This window comes from Ceratotherium simum, chromosome 8, assembly GCF_057802395.1.
Source record: "Ceratotherium simum simum isolate JZ-2026a chromosome 8, ASM5780239v1, whole genome shotgun sequence".
Taxonomy (NCBI): domain Eukaryota; kingdom Metazoa; phylum Chordata; class Mammalia; order Perissodactyla; family Rhinocerotidae; genus Ceratotherium; species Ceratotherium simum.
The window spans coordinates 8,682,285-8,700,028 of NC_141907.1; the positions used below are offsets into that span (position 1 = coordinate 8,682,285).

A 17,744-nucleotide genomic window follows, 5' to 3' on the forward strand; every position below is an offset into this window, starting at 1 on the left:
TTAGAATAGTTTGCAGCTGAAAATAAATACGTACAAACTGAAGTGAATGCTTCCCCTGCGCGGGCAAAGGTGGGGGAGTATTTGACTCATTTCTTGAGCCAGACTGTATGGACTAAATGTTTGTGTCCCCCAAAATTCATCTGTTGAAGCCCTAATCCCTAATCCCCCGTGTGATGGCATCTGGAGGTGGAGACTTTGGGAGGTGATTAGATTTTGGCGGGATCACGAGAGTGGGACTCATGGTGGGATTAGTGTCCTTATAAGGAGGAGAAGAGAGGCCAGGGAGACAGTGGCAGATACGAGGCTTCAGGAGCCAGCAGGGCCCAACCTGAGAGGCTTCAGGATTTAGAGACGCAGTAGAGGGAAAAGACAGTGACATGGAACGAAGCATCAAGTCCTGATCTTAGATCCCAGCAAGACCACTCACAGGCTCCAACTTGGGGCACATTGAAGGGAAATCTTGGAAACTTCTCTCAGCTTTGGCCCAAAGCTTGTTTTGGTCTTTCCTTTTGCATCTGCATGCCCTCGGTTTGATAAGATCATTTAAAAAATGACATTTAAGTGAGCACTTAGTATTGACACGCACCCTGCGAGGCACCGGGGTGGAGCAATGACTAAGACATCCCTGCCTGCAAGCAGCTGTGGGGAAACAGGCATGGAAACAATGAAAGCACAGAACTATGGCTGGTTTTCATTTTATATTGCCCATATTTTTTCCTTCTCTGAATTAAATTGCTGCTGTTCATATCACAGCACTGAATAAAGCAATGGTGCCTAGTTTTTTCCTCGACGCCACACACATGCACACACACAACTGTGATTTCTATTGGTCCCTCACTTGAAAAAATTTAAAAACACTATTCAAGTTGACTATTCTTTTATTCTTAAGCTTCAGGGTCTACAAAATGAATTAGTATTTCATTTGCCTCCGATTCAAGAGTTGACGAGTCTATAATGAATTTACTTTCAACAGGGAATGCCTGCCTTATTATTTCTCTCATCTTGAAATCTTAAAATGCCATTTAATCTATCCAGAAGGACAACATCTAGATCTTGAACTCAACACCATCTTCTCTGTGATCTCTGGTTATAATTTCAATATCTTCAGATTAAATATAATACTATATCATAAGTCAAACCAACACCAGCCTGATCTTTCTTTCGTGAATGCTAATGCAAAATGATTTATATTTTATACTTTTAAGATATTACTTATTTATTATTACTTAAATAACATATTTGAAACAAGCTGGAATCAGGGACAGATATTCAGGAATCCTCAAGATGAATTATAAGAGCTCAGAGAGGGTAGGCTGGTGGTTGAGAACGTGGGTTTGAATCACGGCTCCGTCCCTTACTCCCTCTGGGTGACCAAAAGCAAGTCATGTGACCTCTGTGTGCCTGGTTTTCTCACCTGAAATGTAGAGATGGTAACAGTACCAGTTTCACAAGATTGTCATAAGGATTAAAAGAGATATTATTACATGAAGTGTTAAGAAGGGGGCCCGGCATACAGAAAACCCTCACCAAATGTCCTCATCATCACTGTCAGATCTCCATCTTCCATCGTAGTAGCTGATAAAGTTCCTACTCAGGTAATTAGTATCACTAACACAGATAATTTCAGGCACATACAATGCATCTCCACAAAGTCTTCTTTGCTTGAAGGTGCCAAAGCACAAAAGGTGCTGAGCCGGGAATTGGGAGCTGGGGTCTGGTCCGAGTCCGCCCTGACTTCTGTGTGATCTTGGCCAAGAAGCAGAAATACTCTAAGTCTCGTTTAAAAAGGAAACAGTTGGGTCAGAAATTCTAAGATCATCCGCCCTTTACATCTATCTAAAATGTGAAGGCTTTAGAAAATTAAGAAACTTGTGTCTGTCACAGCAAGATATTATTATCTAAAATTTCAAACAAAATAATTACTGTTACAAGTAAATCGTAAAGTTTTGTCACTTGTGCCAGCATCAGTCTAATGTTTCATGGGTTAAAGGTAGTGACATATATTGGATTTCTACACAGCTGAGGTCTTTTTGATAAGGGGAAATAATACAGCTTCTAATAGAAGAGACTGTTCCCTTGTGAAGGGTCTCCCCAACTGCACTTGCTGTTCTGGTTCTATTCAGATCGTATTCAGTGTTCATTCAATGAATAGTAATTGAACAAGGACCTGATGAAGAGGTGGATCAGCTCAATCAGGGAACAATCTATAAAAGATGCTTAGCCATCACTGGAACAAAAGAAGATGAAGAAAATAGCATTATTTAAAAAGTTTCTCAGTGACAATAAAATATACAATTAGAAGGCGCCCTTCAGCCTGTGGTGGGGGCAGGGGGGTTGCATGTTGTGGGACAAGATTTCCCTTCACCCAATCGAAAGAGTCAGTGTAATGACCTTCTAGGCTGGACAGAAGCAGTTTACTCTGGGACTTTTGCTTGCTTACGTAAGTTTGGGAGTGAGTGGAATTGCTTAGAACAACAGAGGAAGGCTGAGAACCGTCACAGAGGACCAGCTTCTCGGTTCTTACCACACATAATACTCAGCCTCTCTAAAGATGTGAAGAAGCAACCTTCGAAGAATATTAGATGTGAGCAAACCCAATTATCAGCCTGCCCAGAGTACCTACAATTCAGAGTCGACACCTAAATAGACTTGCTGTGTACCAGGCACTGGGGAACCTGAGACAAAGTTGGCATCCTGTCCCTTCCCTCAAACACCTCAAGCATATGCAGGGGTGTAGGGTATGGGGGGCAAATGGAGGAGAAGTGGTACACGAAATGTGGTGACTGCACTAGAGCTAGGGCTCTGAGGGGGCTATGGACATGATGCTTATTATCAGGCCAGGAAGATTCATAGACAAGGGAATAATGGAGACACGTACATCACAATTAAAGCCATTTTGGTCATATTAATGTGTGGTGACATAAGAAGAATTGTTAACAGAGCTACATTTAGAAATAGTTTGTTTTGTGTTTCAAAATCAAAGAAGAAAAACGGTGTGGAAATGAGTTATCACGTCCCAGTAACTGAATTTCTTCCTCCAACTCTTCGTGAACAATAAGGAAAAGGCAAAGGCATTGGGGGAGGGAGTGAAGGACAAACAGGGGTATGCATGTGATTTTCTACATCACTCCTTCTTCTGTGGAGTCGGCTGGATTTGACGAGACCTTAGAAAGTTCACTCACACAGTACTCTATTCCAGTTCCTCCTGAAAGTACCTGTTATATGACGCGTGTATGTGCGCACGTGTGTTTGTGTGTACATGTGTGTGCGCTTATGTGTGCTTGTATGTATGTGCACAAGTGTGACAGCTCCCATGATGAACTAAGTTTCAAGACTTCCTGCTACTCTCATACCCTCTCAAGGCCATTAATGCATTAATGAAGCTCACACGCGCCCTGAGGTCCTGCACTTTGTCAGCCCATACGCTGCTTCCATGACGATAAGTTTCCAGAGGTGTCGAAAGACTAAACCTGACTGTGGTCCCATTGCTCTTCTGCTTTGACAGCCACTTTCACTTCCCCACCAGCTGGTATGAACACGCAGGCCTGGCTGTGTACTCCAGACTGGTACCAAACTGAAACCTAACAGTAGGTTTGGCCAAAGAATGATGGTTCAAACTAAATGAGGTTTGAAAGATTGTGCTGACATTTCTGGTTTGGCTTCTCATAATTTTTCTTTCAACGCTTAGAGTCGTAGAGAGAAAGACGTTCAACACTGTGAGTCACTAAATTGTATTCTAAGATTTCTTCTTACAATTATTACCCTCCTTCTCCCCTCAGACTCTACCCAGGAGAATATGTCATTCACTCAGGACACAGATACCAGGCCTCCTGAGTGCAGGCCTTCTCCAGGGTACTATCCAGGGTCCCCCCTCAGTCCCCAGGCCCACTGTGGAAGGGGAAAGATGGATATGGAAACATATACTTCCAGCCCAATGAGATGAAGAAGGCTATGGGATAGATACTATCTTAGCAACTTAAAGGAGGCCAGGAAGAGGAAGTTTGAGACATACTTCATGGAAAAACACCAAAGAAACATCCAGAGGTCTGGGAAGGAAAAAAACCAAGTTCAACATTTTTAACTGACATCCAGGCTAAAGGTTATAAGTAGGAAAATAAAGAAATAAGTGGAGTGATGTGGGAAGATCAAAGTAAGTGAGTTCAGATCTACCAGGGTTTAAATCCTGGCTTAGTTGTTTGTCCATGGAAAAGCACTTTCTTCTCTGGGCCTCAGTTTCCCCATCCGAAGAAAGGGAATGCTTCCTACCGTGTTGAGTAGCTATAAAAATTAAATGAGATACTACAGGAAAAAAGCCCTAGCCCACCTGACACAGGGTAGACCCTCAACAGAGCTCAATAATATTAGTTCAATTAATAGCAGCTTGATGATACTAGCTTGAAGAAAAAAATAAAGGAACAATAATAGTAATAATTTAGATTTTATAACAACTAGTCTGCTTACATAAATATATAAAGAAAGAAATTGCAACATTCTAAAAATTGACAAGTAAGAAAAAAGCATTCTTCATAGAAAGCGCAAAATTTTGAGTATTGAGAGCTATGCAGAGAGAGAGAGATGACAAAGAAAAAAGCAGAATGAAAAGCATACAGTGGCTCTTAATCTAATGTTTTTAAAGGACAGCTATTACGAGATAATTAGCCTTTGTGCCATCTTTAGCAGAGGACCATAAAGAATCACTCAAGTAAGAAAAGGTAGCAGGTGAAGGCAATTCTCAACACATGCGATTGTTTAAATCAGCGGGGCCGGTGGCCTGTGTAACCAGAATCCTGACAAACAGCCCGATGCCAACCCAGAGCCCTTCTGCTGCTTCTGCTGGAATTTGTGCAGCGAAGGGACAAAGGTTGGGGGCTCAGAAGCAGGCAAAGGCAGGCTCCACCTTCAGAACTAAAAGCATAAAGATGTCCCTGGAACAGGGGCCACATGGCTGGGAAAGGCTGATGCCCACAGGGCCACCATGAGAGATTTCAGAAAAGGACAGAGCATGGGTGGCACTGACTTTACCCAGAGAACATTTTCTCGGGTCTTCATCCCTTTGCGGGGTGACAAAGGACAGCTGCCCATCTGAGCTCAAGAAATCTGAACTACAACATCCGCCTTCTCTCAAAGACTGACATTTCTATTTATAATAACAGTACTTTCACTTCCCACGTCTCGTGACCTAAGACCTTTTCACCCCTTCTCACCACACGAATCCACATTTCATTCCGCAATCGTGCATTAAACCCTGGACCAGGCACGAGGGGGTGCGAAGCTGGAGGAGCAGTGATTTGTCCTGCTCTCCAAGGAGCTGCTTCCTGAGGGATGCAGCCAAGCCAACAAGCAATTATAACAACGTCACCTGAATGAGAAGGAGGCTCCAGGAGAACTGAAAAAGCGTGCCTCACCCAGGCCACGCTAGATAAGCTGAGATAAACACCCACATCTCAGCGCCCCCTCCCTTTGGCTGCTTGCCCCACACAGGTGGGTGGCAGGACTCTGCTCCCTCAAGTCTCTCAGAGACCTAGAAAGACAGAACACTGCTGACTTGAATGGTGCAGGTCATCATGCTGAGGGGGAGAGAATGCACAAGGCATGAGCTGGCTCCTGAAGCTCCAGGCCAGATGCGACACATGTCACTTCCCCCACTTTCACTGCCCACCGCGAGTCACATGGCCACGCGGACCCTCAAATAGGAAGGAAAGTACAGCCCTATTACGTGCCCAGAAGAGAGAGACGTGCAGTGCTACCACACGCACAATGATTTACCATGGAAGGGGGAGGAGGTGGAGTGGGAAAGCATCCAAAACAGATCTGAAAGAATGATCTAGTCTGTACCTGGGCAGAAAGGGGAGAGGGTGGCAGGGATTCAAGGCAGAGGGAACAGCATATGCAAGAGTGGAAATGTCCAAATTCCTAGTTTATCTGGGGGAATGAGGGGTGACGGTCCTGTGGTCAGAATATGACATGTGTTTATAGAATAGAGAATGGGGAGGGATGAGGCTTTTAAGACTAGAACGTGAATGCCAAGCTGTGGGACTTGAATTTCATCATGACTTTGATTATAAAAAACAAAACAGCAAAAGAAGAGCTAGCTTTGGAGCACCCACTATGTGCATTAAGTTCTCCGTATGCATCACCGCATTTAATCCTGAGGACTCTATGAAACAGAGGGCATTGGGGTCCTCAGTTTTTTCATTCAACAATTAGTTCTTAGGAGCCTGCTGTCTGCCAGGCACTAGTTCAGGTTTGATCCAGGTTGGGTGCTCTAGACAACATCCCCATCTTCCTACAATTTAATCTACTGGAACAGATTAAACATTAAATAAACAAGTGTACAAAAAAACACGTAACTAAAAATCATGAAGAATACCTGAGGTTAAAAGAAATTATTAACTTGCCTAAGAGGATACTGTGATGAAGCCACGTGGCTGGGCCCAGATCTCTCCTTGTCTTTAAAAGTCTTGCACTTATTGGTGTTTAGGGTCCTGAACACTAATATTGTAAATGATGGGGATCCCTGGGACATTCGGCATCAGGGCATAGGGCAGGGACCTGATTGTATTCGTGTTTTGCAAAGATTGCTCGGGTCAGGGCTGGAGAGATCAACACAGAGAAATATTGCAGATTGTGAATGGTTGTAGAAGTTGCGGAGCTGGGAGAAAAAAAGTGAAACCAGAACACAAGATTTGTATTTTAGCTGAAGACAGCAACAAAAGAGATGTTATGAAGCTGAGCAGGATCAATCGCCAACTGCAATGTACAAACAGGTGTGTGACAGTTGCTCAAAGACAAGAGGGATCAATTCAGGGTTACCGTATTCCATTAACTGTCCTCTTCCCTGTTTCAAATGTCTGTGTGCCTCAGTTTCCTCTTCTGTAATTTTGGACTGCGGGCATGTGAGCAAGTGTTTGGCTAATGGGACCTCTGGGGGACTCTCCTGCAGACTTTTGAGGAAGATTTCCTCCCCTGATTAAAAGAGAGGCCCCCAAACTTGCTGTCTTCCTACAACAGAGCAGAGTGAGGCGAGAGGCTGCCGGTACACAATGGCCCTCTCACTACCTGGAGTGGGAGCAGCCAGAAGGAGGTGGTGGACTGGAAGGTGATATGCAGCTAATCCTCAGTGATATTCTTGATCTACTTTTCAAACAAAACCAGGCTTACCAGTGAGAAAAGCTAATGATTACTACTCAGTGCAGCATTAGAAGCACTTACTCAGTATCAGTCTCTCAAATGGGTGTTCTACACATGTCATAAAATGTGATTCTCAAGCAAACGTCCTTGAGAAAATATAATTCCATTTAACAGATAAGGCAACCAAGGTTCGGGAACATAAAATCATTTCCCCAGTGTCAAATACCTCAAATAGTACTCTCCCTTCTGGAGCAGGGGGCATTCTCTCATGCTCAGAGTCACTGTGAACTCCAAACTGCTCTGGCCCCAAGGGTGCTCCCATCTTGGAGAAAGACTGAAGAGGAGGGACCTATCCTCCAGGAATGATCAGTTCCTATGATGTGCGAATAGTCGGGGCTCAGAGAGACAGGAACGAGGTACCCACTTCACAGGGAGGACCCGGGGCAGAAGAGACACCACCTGAAATTCTCTTTTATAAGAGCTGACATTTAATGAATGGAAATTTAAAACCAAACCAAAAGAAACTCCTCGCAGGAAGAGGAGGACTACAAGGGGCATCACGGCTGGTCCCTCCACAAGATGGCACTCGGTCCCCTTGTCTTCAGTTTTCATCTGTGATTTTGTGCTGTCATAGAGCAGGGAGAAAGCTTCACTGTTTATATCATGTTCCACATTCTTTCCAGTTTTACCACGACAGTTTTGGTGGCCTTCCCTCAAGGTCACGGGCATTAAGATGGGGTCCTGAGGAGGCTTGTGAATGGGAAAGGGGGTAGCATTTACTCAAATGACTGCATCAGGATTTAATCAGGGGCTCCTGAGGACTGCCCTGGACACAGTGTCACTGGACGTCCATGTTCATGTTCTTCGAATCTTTCCGTCTGCATTTAATAGTTGCCCTGTCCTGTCTTCTCTTGTTCTCTTCACTTCTCCTCCCACTCCCCCCCTCTTCTCTCTCTGTACTTTGTGTTCTTCCCCTAACAGCTCCTTCCATTCCTTTTCTACACTGCTTCTTCTAATATGTTGGCTCAGAAAATGAAATAATAAAGTTTGCTTGAATTATATAAATTAAGACTAAAGAAACAAAGGGCAAACAACTCAGACACTCTCCCATGAATAAGACGCATGAGATTCAATCCATGGTCTCTAACGTGACACTGAGTTTTCAATCTAGAGGCCTACGTTGCTTTCTTTTGACATCTTATTAACAGCATCTTTTTTTTTTTTTAATGCTGACTATGAGCCAGGTGCTTCGTAAATGCTTGACATAACTTATTTGGTCTAATGTGCACTAAGTAATCCTCTGCTATAATTTTAATTATGCCCATTTTACGAGGTGGAGACTGAGGCTTAGAGCTATGAAGTAATTCAACTTGTACTTCAGGGCTAGGAAATAGTAAAGTGGATTCTAATCAGATCCCTCTGGCTGGTCAAGACCATATACTAACCATTATGCTGTTTCCCTTCTTTCTGGTCCATATTCCACATAAACACACTGCTGGTAAGCAGCTCAGGTTAAATGAAGAGTTAGTAATATTACATGCAACAAAAACTGGTTATTTTGCCGGTTACAAAATCTCACCATTGAAGAAAGCATAAAACCCTGCTTTGGAAAATCCACACGCAAGAAAAGTCTTGTTAATTTAGTTCCCTACCAGGTTATTACCTGAAATGGAAGCAACATTTTCACAGCCATCCTCAGAACAACATACTCGCATCTTAGGGGAGATCTGGGACTCAATTTATAACCTGAGGTCATCTACTAGGGAGGAGCGAGTCTGAAAGACCCTCTCACCGCTTTATTAGCTTTGGATTCATCCGATGAGGAAGCGATTGCAGGTGTGAGTTTTCAAAGCACAAAGTATTCCTTCAGTGCACTCAGTGGATCCCTTGTGTGAGCCTTGTCTTTCCAATTCCAGTCTACGGTAACGAGCTCGAAGCAATATTTGTGTTGACTAAGGCGCTCTGTTAGTGGACTGAACGTCACCCTGGTGGCCTCACGGGGTTGAAATACCTTCTTTGAAAAGGGTGTTGGGAATAATCTGGTGCATGCCTTTATGACAGGGGAGGGAATCTGGCTCACTTATTAAATGCACTGAGAGATCTGGTTGGGTGCACACTTCTTTTGTTTCTTTTAGCAAACAAATAAACTTGCCTTGGTTTGATCTGTTGCTTAGCTCACCAGAGAAAATAATCCTTCCTTTTCTCCTTGGACCATATCCTTGCTAAGTCATTTCACCTTCAAGATTACTGGACTCCCCCTTCTAAGTTCCTAGGGTTCTAGAACTTTCACCAAAGTAATCCTCAGAACTGTCACCACAAGAATAGGGATGTTTAATAAAATATACGACTTCCAGTTAAATTTAAATTTCAGAAAAACAATGAATAATTTCTTAATATTTAGTATCTGGGATATACCTATACTTAAACGTTATATATTATTTATCTGAAATTCAAAGTTAACTGGGTGTCCTGTATTTTTATTTGTTAAATCTGGCCACTCTGCACAAAAAGAATATAAGCTTTCTTGAGTATTATGCTGGGCATTTTATATTGGCAATCTCCTTTAATCCTCATTAGAATGTGGAAAAAACTGCGGCCCAGAAAAACTGTCTATTTCTCAGGATGATACCGTTAGTAAGGAAAAGATCAGGAATTCAAACAGATGTGACTTCAAAAGTCATGCTCTTTCCAACACAAGAATAACTCAAAAATCTAATTCCAGAAATCTGTAACTGACATCCTCTCCCTCCGTCCCACCCAGGAAGCTGGGAAAAATCCAGTTTAAGATGTAATTTAAAAAAAGTGCAAGCAAGTTTTCCAAAGGAGGCATCCAGCCCGCTCACTCTGTGCCACTCAAGTATTTATTTTTCTGAGCACAGCTAGGCGAGCATGCCTTTTCATTTCAGCTGCATCTGCAATCACCTTTCTCCCACTGTATTTTAACTGCTGATACAGGACTCTGATTTACTCTCCTAAACTAAAAAGTGAAGACATTTACATAAAACAACCTACTGCAGGGCATACAAGCACCTAATCTGCAGGAATTCTAGAGGAAATTCAACAAGACACAAAATGCATCTCGGAAAGTGCTGAAATGGAAGTTCTTGACGAATAAAAGGAGACGTGAATGTTTTAAATCTAAATATATTTCTTTGCTTATAGAAGATGTGGGCTACTCGGTCCTGCAGGGATTTAGCAAGTCTCCACCTTGAGCCACGTGCTCACTGGAGGTGGAGAATCGTGGCCAGGGATCCAGGGTCTGCCACCTTCCTTCTGAGGATCTAACAAAAGTTGCTTCATTTCCGGACCTCAGTTTCCTTAAGTATACAATGAACATGCTAAGAGCTCCCCGTCTCCCTTGAAGGACTGGGTACAGGAGAAAAAGGAGGCAGTGGGTACTATTGTGCTATGTGAAAGTAAGAAATTATCATTTTCATACTTTTCTCTTCTTTTTTCATTCTTTTTTAATCATTTTCATTCCTTTCAGGTCAGAGTGCTGTTCCACGACTAAGATCTATTCAGAGACGTGTTTGTGTTACCATGCCAGTTACTCACCTAGGCTGACCACACTGGGAATCCCTAAAATGGACAAATGAGTTCTCAAGGAGGGTCTCAGGGCTATACAAATGTTGACTCTCTCTTACCATTCTTCTTTGGCTTTTCTCTCCATGCCTCTCTGTTTCTTTAAATATTTTTCCCCCATGTAGCCTTCTCTAATTCCCCCAGACAGAAATGCTGCCTCTTATTTCTTTTCTGAGCAAGTACTTGGAACCACACACACCGTTCTAGAAACTAGTGGGAGAAACACACATCCACCTCCAGATGCCTGGTCTCATGGAGCACATATTCTGATGGGGGAGAGAGTTAGTTAGCAAGTGAGCCAATGAAGTAATAAGATGGCTGCAGATAAACATTATTGTTACAAAATCATGCTATGGAAGAAAGTATTGCAATGGAAGAAAGAAATAGGGTGATGGCAGAGGAAGTGTTCCCAGGAAAGGCCTGCCTAATGACACAGGCAGAGGCCTCAACACTATGCATTTATCGCCTTTTATGTAAAAACTCACTAATTTATCTGAATGCCATACTAAACTATAAGTTCGTCAAGAACAAAAACTATCTTGTATCTTCTGTCCTGGCAACAACAGTCAATATCGAAGCCAGGGGCAGATTTGGGAGAGGGTGCATCAGAGTTTCAAAGGGCACAAGCACATTTCACACTGAGAACAAATTTTTAACATACTTCATTTCTGTGATACAAAATGAAATTTCCTAATAATACAAAATGTCATTACCAGGGAAAGGAATTAAAGCTTCAAAAAATCTTCACTGATGATGTGGTTCAGGCTTCAAACAGGTTGAGAAGTACAGACCAAAACTGTTCCTGGCACACATCAGATGCTCGATTAAAAAGGTGCTGAATGTCGGAGTTCTGAGCCTCAAAACTCAACGGTAAAGACAGCCTTCCCACACTCCTCACACACTTCAATTATCTACTCTCTTGTGATCATCTATTAGTGTCTTCCATACTGGTCTACAATTTCCTTGAGGACTGGCCCTTGATTGGTTTTGTTCGTTCATGTATTCTAGCACTTAATCCAGTGCCTGGCACATCGTGGACACCCAATAAATGTGCTCAGTAATGGATTTCATTAAAACCAAGAGTATAGTCTATTATCAGGGGTTTACTCACAATAGCAACTCCCAGAATATAAGCCAGGGTCCAAACTCCCACACCCCAAAATCTTTTATGTCGGACAATGAAACTTGACTTTGGTTCTATTGAGGCAGAGACTGAACTTCAAGATCGCTGGCTACCCTGACATTTTCTATGGCCTTCCCCTGACTTATTTTTATCCCTAGCACATCACCATCTCTCATGGGATATATCTTACTTATCTCTCTTGCCTTTATCCATCTCCTCCACCAGAAGAAGTGCAGGAGCAAGGGTTTCCATCTGTTTTATTCTCCACTGTGTCACCAGTGAGTAGAACAACACTCGGTGCACAGTTGGAACTCAATAAACAAGCGTTAAAGGAATAAATGTGATGGTTGTGCCTGCTTACTAGGACAGGGAGAAGGAACACCACGACAAATATTCCATAAATGTGAAGGTTAACTCACTGGAACACTGTCTACACTATACTCCTGACACAGCCTTGCCTCGATATTCCGGGTAACTGACTCCACTGAATCTCATATTCCAACCAATTTCTTTTCCATCCCCAGAAACCAGAGGCCATAAATCGGAGGCCTGTGGGACAGATATGATGCCTATGTACAGAAGTGTTTTATTTGGCCCACGTGGTATTATTTAAAAATATTTAATTAGCTATTGGTACTTAAAAGTCAGTAGATTCTACATAAAACTGTGAACTTACAGCCTATCTTGAAAGAAAACCAACACATATGTGGCAAGACTGGGCCTGTGTCCCACTGGCCACTCCTGTGCTGGGTCTGAGCTATAGGGCCCCCCTTGCCGGGGCACAGGCCCAGGGGCCTGCTTCACTCAGGCTGTTACTTGCCTGGCCTCTGAAGGCATTTGAGTGTGTGACCCCTGCTGGACAGCTACCAAAAAGCACACAACATGGAGAAAAAAAAAGTTAAAGAAAAGATGCCCACTGGGATCTATTTCCATTATGTTCGGGCTACTCCTTGGAAGAATGATGTTTTCATTTTTCCAGAACTCTCATGGTTCCACATAACTATTGACAAACTATGGCCCAGTAAATATTATTCTAAAGCCTGAAAAAGCTATGAGCTTTATTCCCTGTGGGCAGAGGAAGCTGAGAATGCTTCATGCCGGGGGCAGGCCTGAAGATGAATCATGAGAGGCTGTGCCTATCTGGCTACAATTCTGGCTAACTCAGAGAGAATAGTGGATTTGGGTTACCTCTAGGAATTGATGAGAAGTTGAAAAGCCAGGCTTGGAAAATGAGAAAGAAATGAAGTGACCCTGGGCACCAGGAAACACGTCAGGATCATGCCAAGGGGCCAGCACTCCTGGGACATCCTGGGACACGGATGCTGCTGCTGACGCCACTTGATTCATGATCCATGGTGGCAAATAAACACTCAGCTGTCCTTTAGTACTTTAGTTAGTCCCTCAAGATTCCAGGTCCCAGGTGGGATCATGCAACTAAGCCCTAGTTCAGGGCCTGGAGATATGGACGAAAGAGAAAGAGCCCCACCTCCCATCGAAAAGTCCCTCCATGAGGGGAGAGCTGTGCCCCTTGAATAAGAAGGCTGTTTGGTGGCTGGGCACCTTCCAAAATGCAAAAGTCCACTATGGATTAGGAAGATTTTAAGTGGTGATGGAAGGGAGGGGACAATATAAGTAGTACAGTGGAAAGAACTGAGAACAGACAGATGTGAACTCCAATCTGGAATCCTCTGTACCTTCAGAAAATTAATTAACTTTTCTGATCTGCAGATTCTAAGTCTTTAAAATAGGAATGATGCTATCTGCCTGTGCACAGCACAGAGTTGATGTGAAGATTTAGTTCAATCATTCATTCACTTATTTCAAAAATACTTATTGAGCATCTAAGTGCCAGGCACTTAACTAGATCCTGGGGACAAATTTTGAACACCAAAAATGCAACAGAGAGCCAGTGCTTTATGCTGATGACAGATTTAGACAAGGGAGACCCAAGTCATCTCCTGAAACTGATCATCTATCACTTTTTCCCAACCGATTCACTCATCTGCAACTTTCCTCCTTTTTTGATTAATCAATATCAGGGCCCTTCCTCCAAACATATATTTTCCTAGGACATATGAAATACATTAAGCTAAAAAGAAAAAAAAAAAAAAAAACAACTCCAAAAAAATTTAACTCTGATCCTGAAAACAAGAAACAAATGGTTTTGAGAAGAAGGGAGGCCTGGTGCTGGTGGATTTCAGGTGCAGTGAGCAGCACAAAGAGATACTGGCCTATTATATGAAATCCTCTCCCTCATTTAATGTTTAGCATATGTAATTCACACAAACATACACAAACTGAAATAATATTAATGTTAAAATAGACCAAATGAAATTTGCAGGAAAAGCAAGTTAAGTAACCCTGTACATTTTTCACCAGTGTTTTAGAATTGCCAAAATGCCCTTCACATACATTTTCTCACTTTCTTATAATAGTCTTTCGATCTCTATTTGGCAGAGGAAGAATCTGAGGCTCGGAGAGGGAAAAATCATTTACTTAGGGTCCTGGGACAAGAAGCTGGCTCCAAATCCAGCTAGCACCCTTGTCGTTACCCCCACTGGAAAAGGGCAGCCCTGCTAGGAAGCACTGGGTCATTAGCGGAACTGAAGGAAGATACTTACACCAAAGCGATGCGGAACAACCCAGTTCTTTTCCAATACCAGCTGGAAAGTTATCACTTTCTGCGATAGCTGGAAAGTTACTGCATTTCCCACACAACACGTAGAAAGTTGCTACTCTCCAGCATCACCTTCACTTCTCTAAGACTCTCTCTCACACAGGGACCCTGGCTTAGACACATGCCCTGGACCCAGATGTCTGAGCCCTGATGCTGGATACAGACTCAGTTCCAACAGGACGTCAATACATCTTACTGTCTGTTTCTCTAAACTCTAGCCTCAATAGAGATAATATGACTCAGTACTCACGGTGGGTGTGTGCCACTCTGGGTAGATGCCCTAGTCTGGGAAAGGCAGTATGCACCAATCAAGCAATTTTACACCAGCCAGTCCATATGTCTAGCCCCTTTCTGGTCACCATCAAATTTTAATTCAAGATAAAAGCCTCCATATTGCTTTTCCATTCAAAGAGCTCTCGAGACTTTTCCAGTAAGGGAATTTCTTCCTTTGACAACAAAAGCACAAGCCCCAACTATATTGTGGAGTCCAAGTAAAGGGTTCCTGAACATCTACACAGCGGCGGACTTGAGGCTTCCTGCTAGCCATACCAACAAGAAAGCTAAGAGACCTGGGCTTTTCCTGATCCCATTTGCAAGTTCAAGGCACCACTTTCTCACCGTTTTCCCAAGCAAAAAAATCTCCCATCTTAAAGCTATAGTGCATTGTACACCAGGCAGCTTCAGCCTGGATCCGCAGCCCAGACGCGCAGCTCAAGACCACTTACTAAGGTATCCTCACTTGATGCTACTGTCGCAATTAACTGCTTTGACTTAAGAATGCTTAGTCACGAAGTTGTCGATCCCTGGCAAACTCAGCTGAGTTAGAGCGACGCGCTGAAGCCCTGAAAGGCTCCTTTAGAAGCTGATCTTTTCTGCCTAGCGCTGGAGAAAACCTTATGTAACACAATGGTCCATTACAATATGTTATTTCTGCAATCCCATGGAAGGAAAAAAATCTAAGCACTGGAAATACAAAGAGTAACACGGAGATTTGCAGCTCAAGCATTCATCTCCTGGAATTTCACTAGGTCAGGCTTATTGTAATTGGACCCAATCCTTACTGAGAATGCAGAAAGCAAGAATAATAATTCTGAAAGCCAAAGGATGTGCTTTAGAAATGCAGGGAGGCAGAAGTTGCGTTATCTCTTCCTTTTTTTTTAAGATGGAATTTCTGGAATTAACCCTTGAGTGGAAGTTGGTAATTTCATTTCAACAAAACCAGGTGAGATCGGCTGCAAAGCAAGAACGCATGTATGGGACCGAGAAGATCCTAAGTGCGCACGGGCTGGAGCCACAGAAGCCGGCGGACGGCGGGCGGCACAGCGAACCGGCGGCACCGAGGTTTTGAGAGCTCTGGCTGCAGGAGGAGGAGCGGGCGCACTCCCTCCACGATCCCTTGGCCGCTCTTTGTGGCTGCTCCCTGCTAGCAGGGGACCGCTTCTGGAAGCGCAGCGCGAAGACAGTGGATTTGGAGTCGCTCCCCAGAATCCCCCCCAAAAAAACATCTCAGTACAATTAGTGGATAAAAATAGCCGGCGGATAACGCAGGGGGAGGAGCGAGACTCGCGCAAGGCAAGGCAAGGATAAGACTGGTCCTGCAAAGTGGGGAGCGGAGGAGGAGGGATGCAACCCCCCTCGCGAAAGAGGGGCATGTGCGAGGAAGCGCGGACGCCCGCCAGGCGGAAAGGGTGAGATGGAAGATGCCCAGTGCGGGAGACAAACCGCGGGGCTGAGCACACCCCACATCGCGCGCCCTGCATCCCGGCTCCTGCTCCCGCCCGCTTCTCCATCCCATCGCTGGCTCTCGAAGCCGGCCGTCCGGCTCCCGGGACAGGCTGGGGCCAGAAGGGGAAGCAGCGCGTGGTCCGCCCGTGGCTCCGGGAGCGCACCTGAAGACGTCAGGCTCGGCGAGTGTGCCCCTGATGTGCCTCTGAGCTGGGTGCTACGAGCTCCTATGGCGGGTTGGCGCCCCGCCTCCCCTAACCCTCATCCGCCACCACCACCCATGGTGCTCGAAATAGAAACAGAGGCAGAAAAAAAAATAGGTGATAAGTAACATGGAAAATCAGGACCGTGTATAATTGGCATTCGGAAAAAGAGGCTACTTACTGTCTGTTGCCTCAATCTCTCTCCTTTCGAGCATCCCCGCCCCTCAGGAGATGCCCCATCTCTTCTCCACTCCAACCGAATGCAAAGGCAAACCAGACCAAGATTTCCCCACTCTGGATGCTCCCTCGACCGCCTGACTTTTTGCTGACTGTATCCCTGCCCCAGTTCCCAGCGGGAGTGGTACCCGGACTCCGCTGCGCTCTGCCCTCCCGCTGCCCGGCACAATCCTGGGGAGAAGCGGCCGGCAGGAGAGAATCTCCCGACTCTGCTAGGGAAAGGAAAAAAATCCAGTCCACTAAGAGTCAAAAACCCAGATACATGCCCGTAAAAAAACCAGTCCCTCGGGACTTGCAGAGCTGAGGGGTCAAGGCAGGAGGTAAGGAGGATGGGAAAACCCCGAGTCTCCCCTTCCTTGTTCACCCTACATCCACTCCACTTGCTCCAGCCTCGACTCACCTTGGGCTCTGAGCTTGCCCCAAATCTGGGACGCCAGGTCAGGGCACCTCGATGGCCCCTCGTCTTGCCACTCCCCAGCCTGGCAGCCCCTGCCCCGCGCGCGCCGCACTCACCTGAGCCGCGCCGCGGTCCAGCCGGTCCGGCGCCCGAAGTCTGCTCTCGGGCTGGGCCATGGGCAGCGCCGGCGAGCACCAGCGGCCGGCGGAGCGAGCTTCAGGACGCCCCGGGGCAGGCAAGCGAGGCAGGGGCGCGGGCACCCACTGAGACCTGGCAGTGGCGGCAGCTCGTGTCTACCCGCGCGCCGAGGACTTTGCAGGCGGGAGGCTCGGCGATCAATCCCGCGGAGGGGAGGAGCAGGAGGAGGAGCGGGAGGAGGAGGAGGGGACAGAGGAGGCCGGGCCCTGAGGGAGACCGTGGTGGGCAGAGGAGGATCGCGAGCGCCCACTGCTGCCCGGCCCGCCGTGGTGCTGCCCCGAGTCGGGCCCGCTCGGTGCCGGCTCTCCGCTCTGCGCTCAATGTGGCGGGGCAGGGCTCTCGGCTCTCACCGACAGGTATTGGACGAGTTGGTCCCGCCTACCTGGCACGGCGAGTCCTCGGGTTTCAGTCCAGGGGGAGGAGACCAGCGCGGCCGGGAGGGTGGGGCCGGTTGTGGGTAGGATGAGTGCT

General features: G+C 45.4%; 1 protein-coding gene across 1 annotated transcript in view; it reads right to left on the reverse strand.

The window, feature by feature from the left end:
- The window catches only part of HS3ST1 (heparan sulfate-glucosamine 3-sulfotransferase 1), a 28,652-nt gene extending 11,198 nt beyond the window's left edge, over window positions 1-17,454 (reverse strand). Inside the window, exon 1 of the mRNA XM_004432275.3 lies at window positions 17,192-17,454. The gene's annotated coding sequence lies outside the window, so the exon portion shown is untranslated. The remainder of the gene's footprint in view (window positions 1-17,191) is intronic.
- Between the last annotated feature and the right edge of the window lie 290 nt (window positions 17,455-17,744).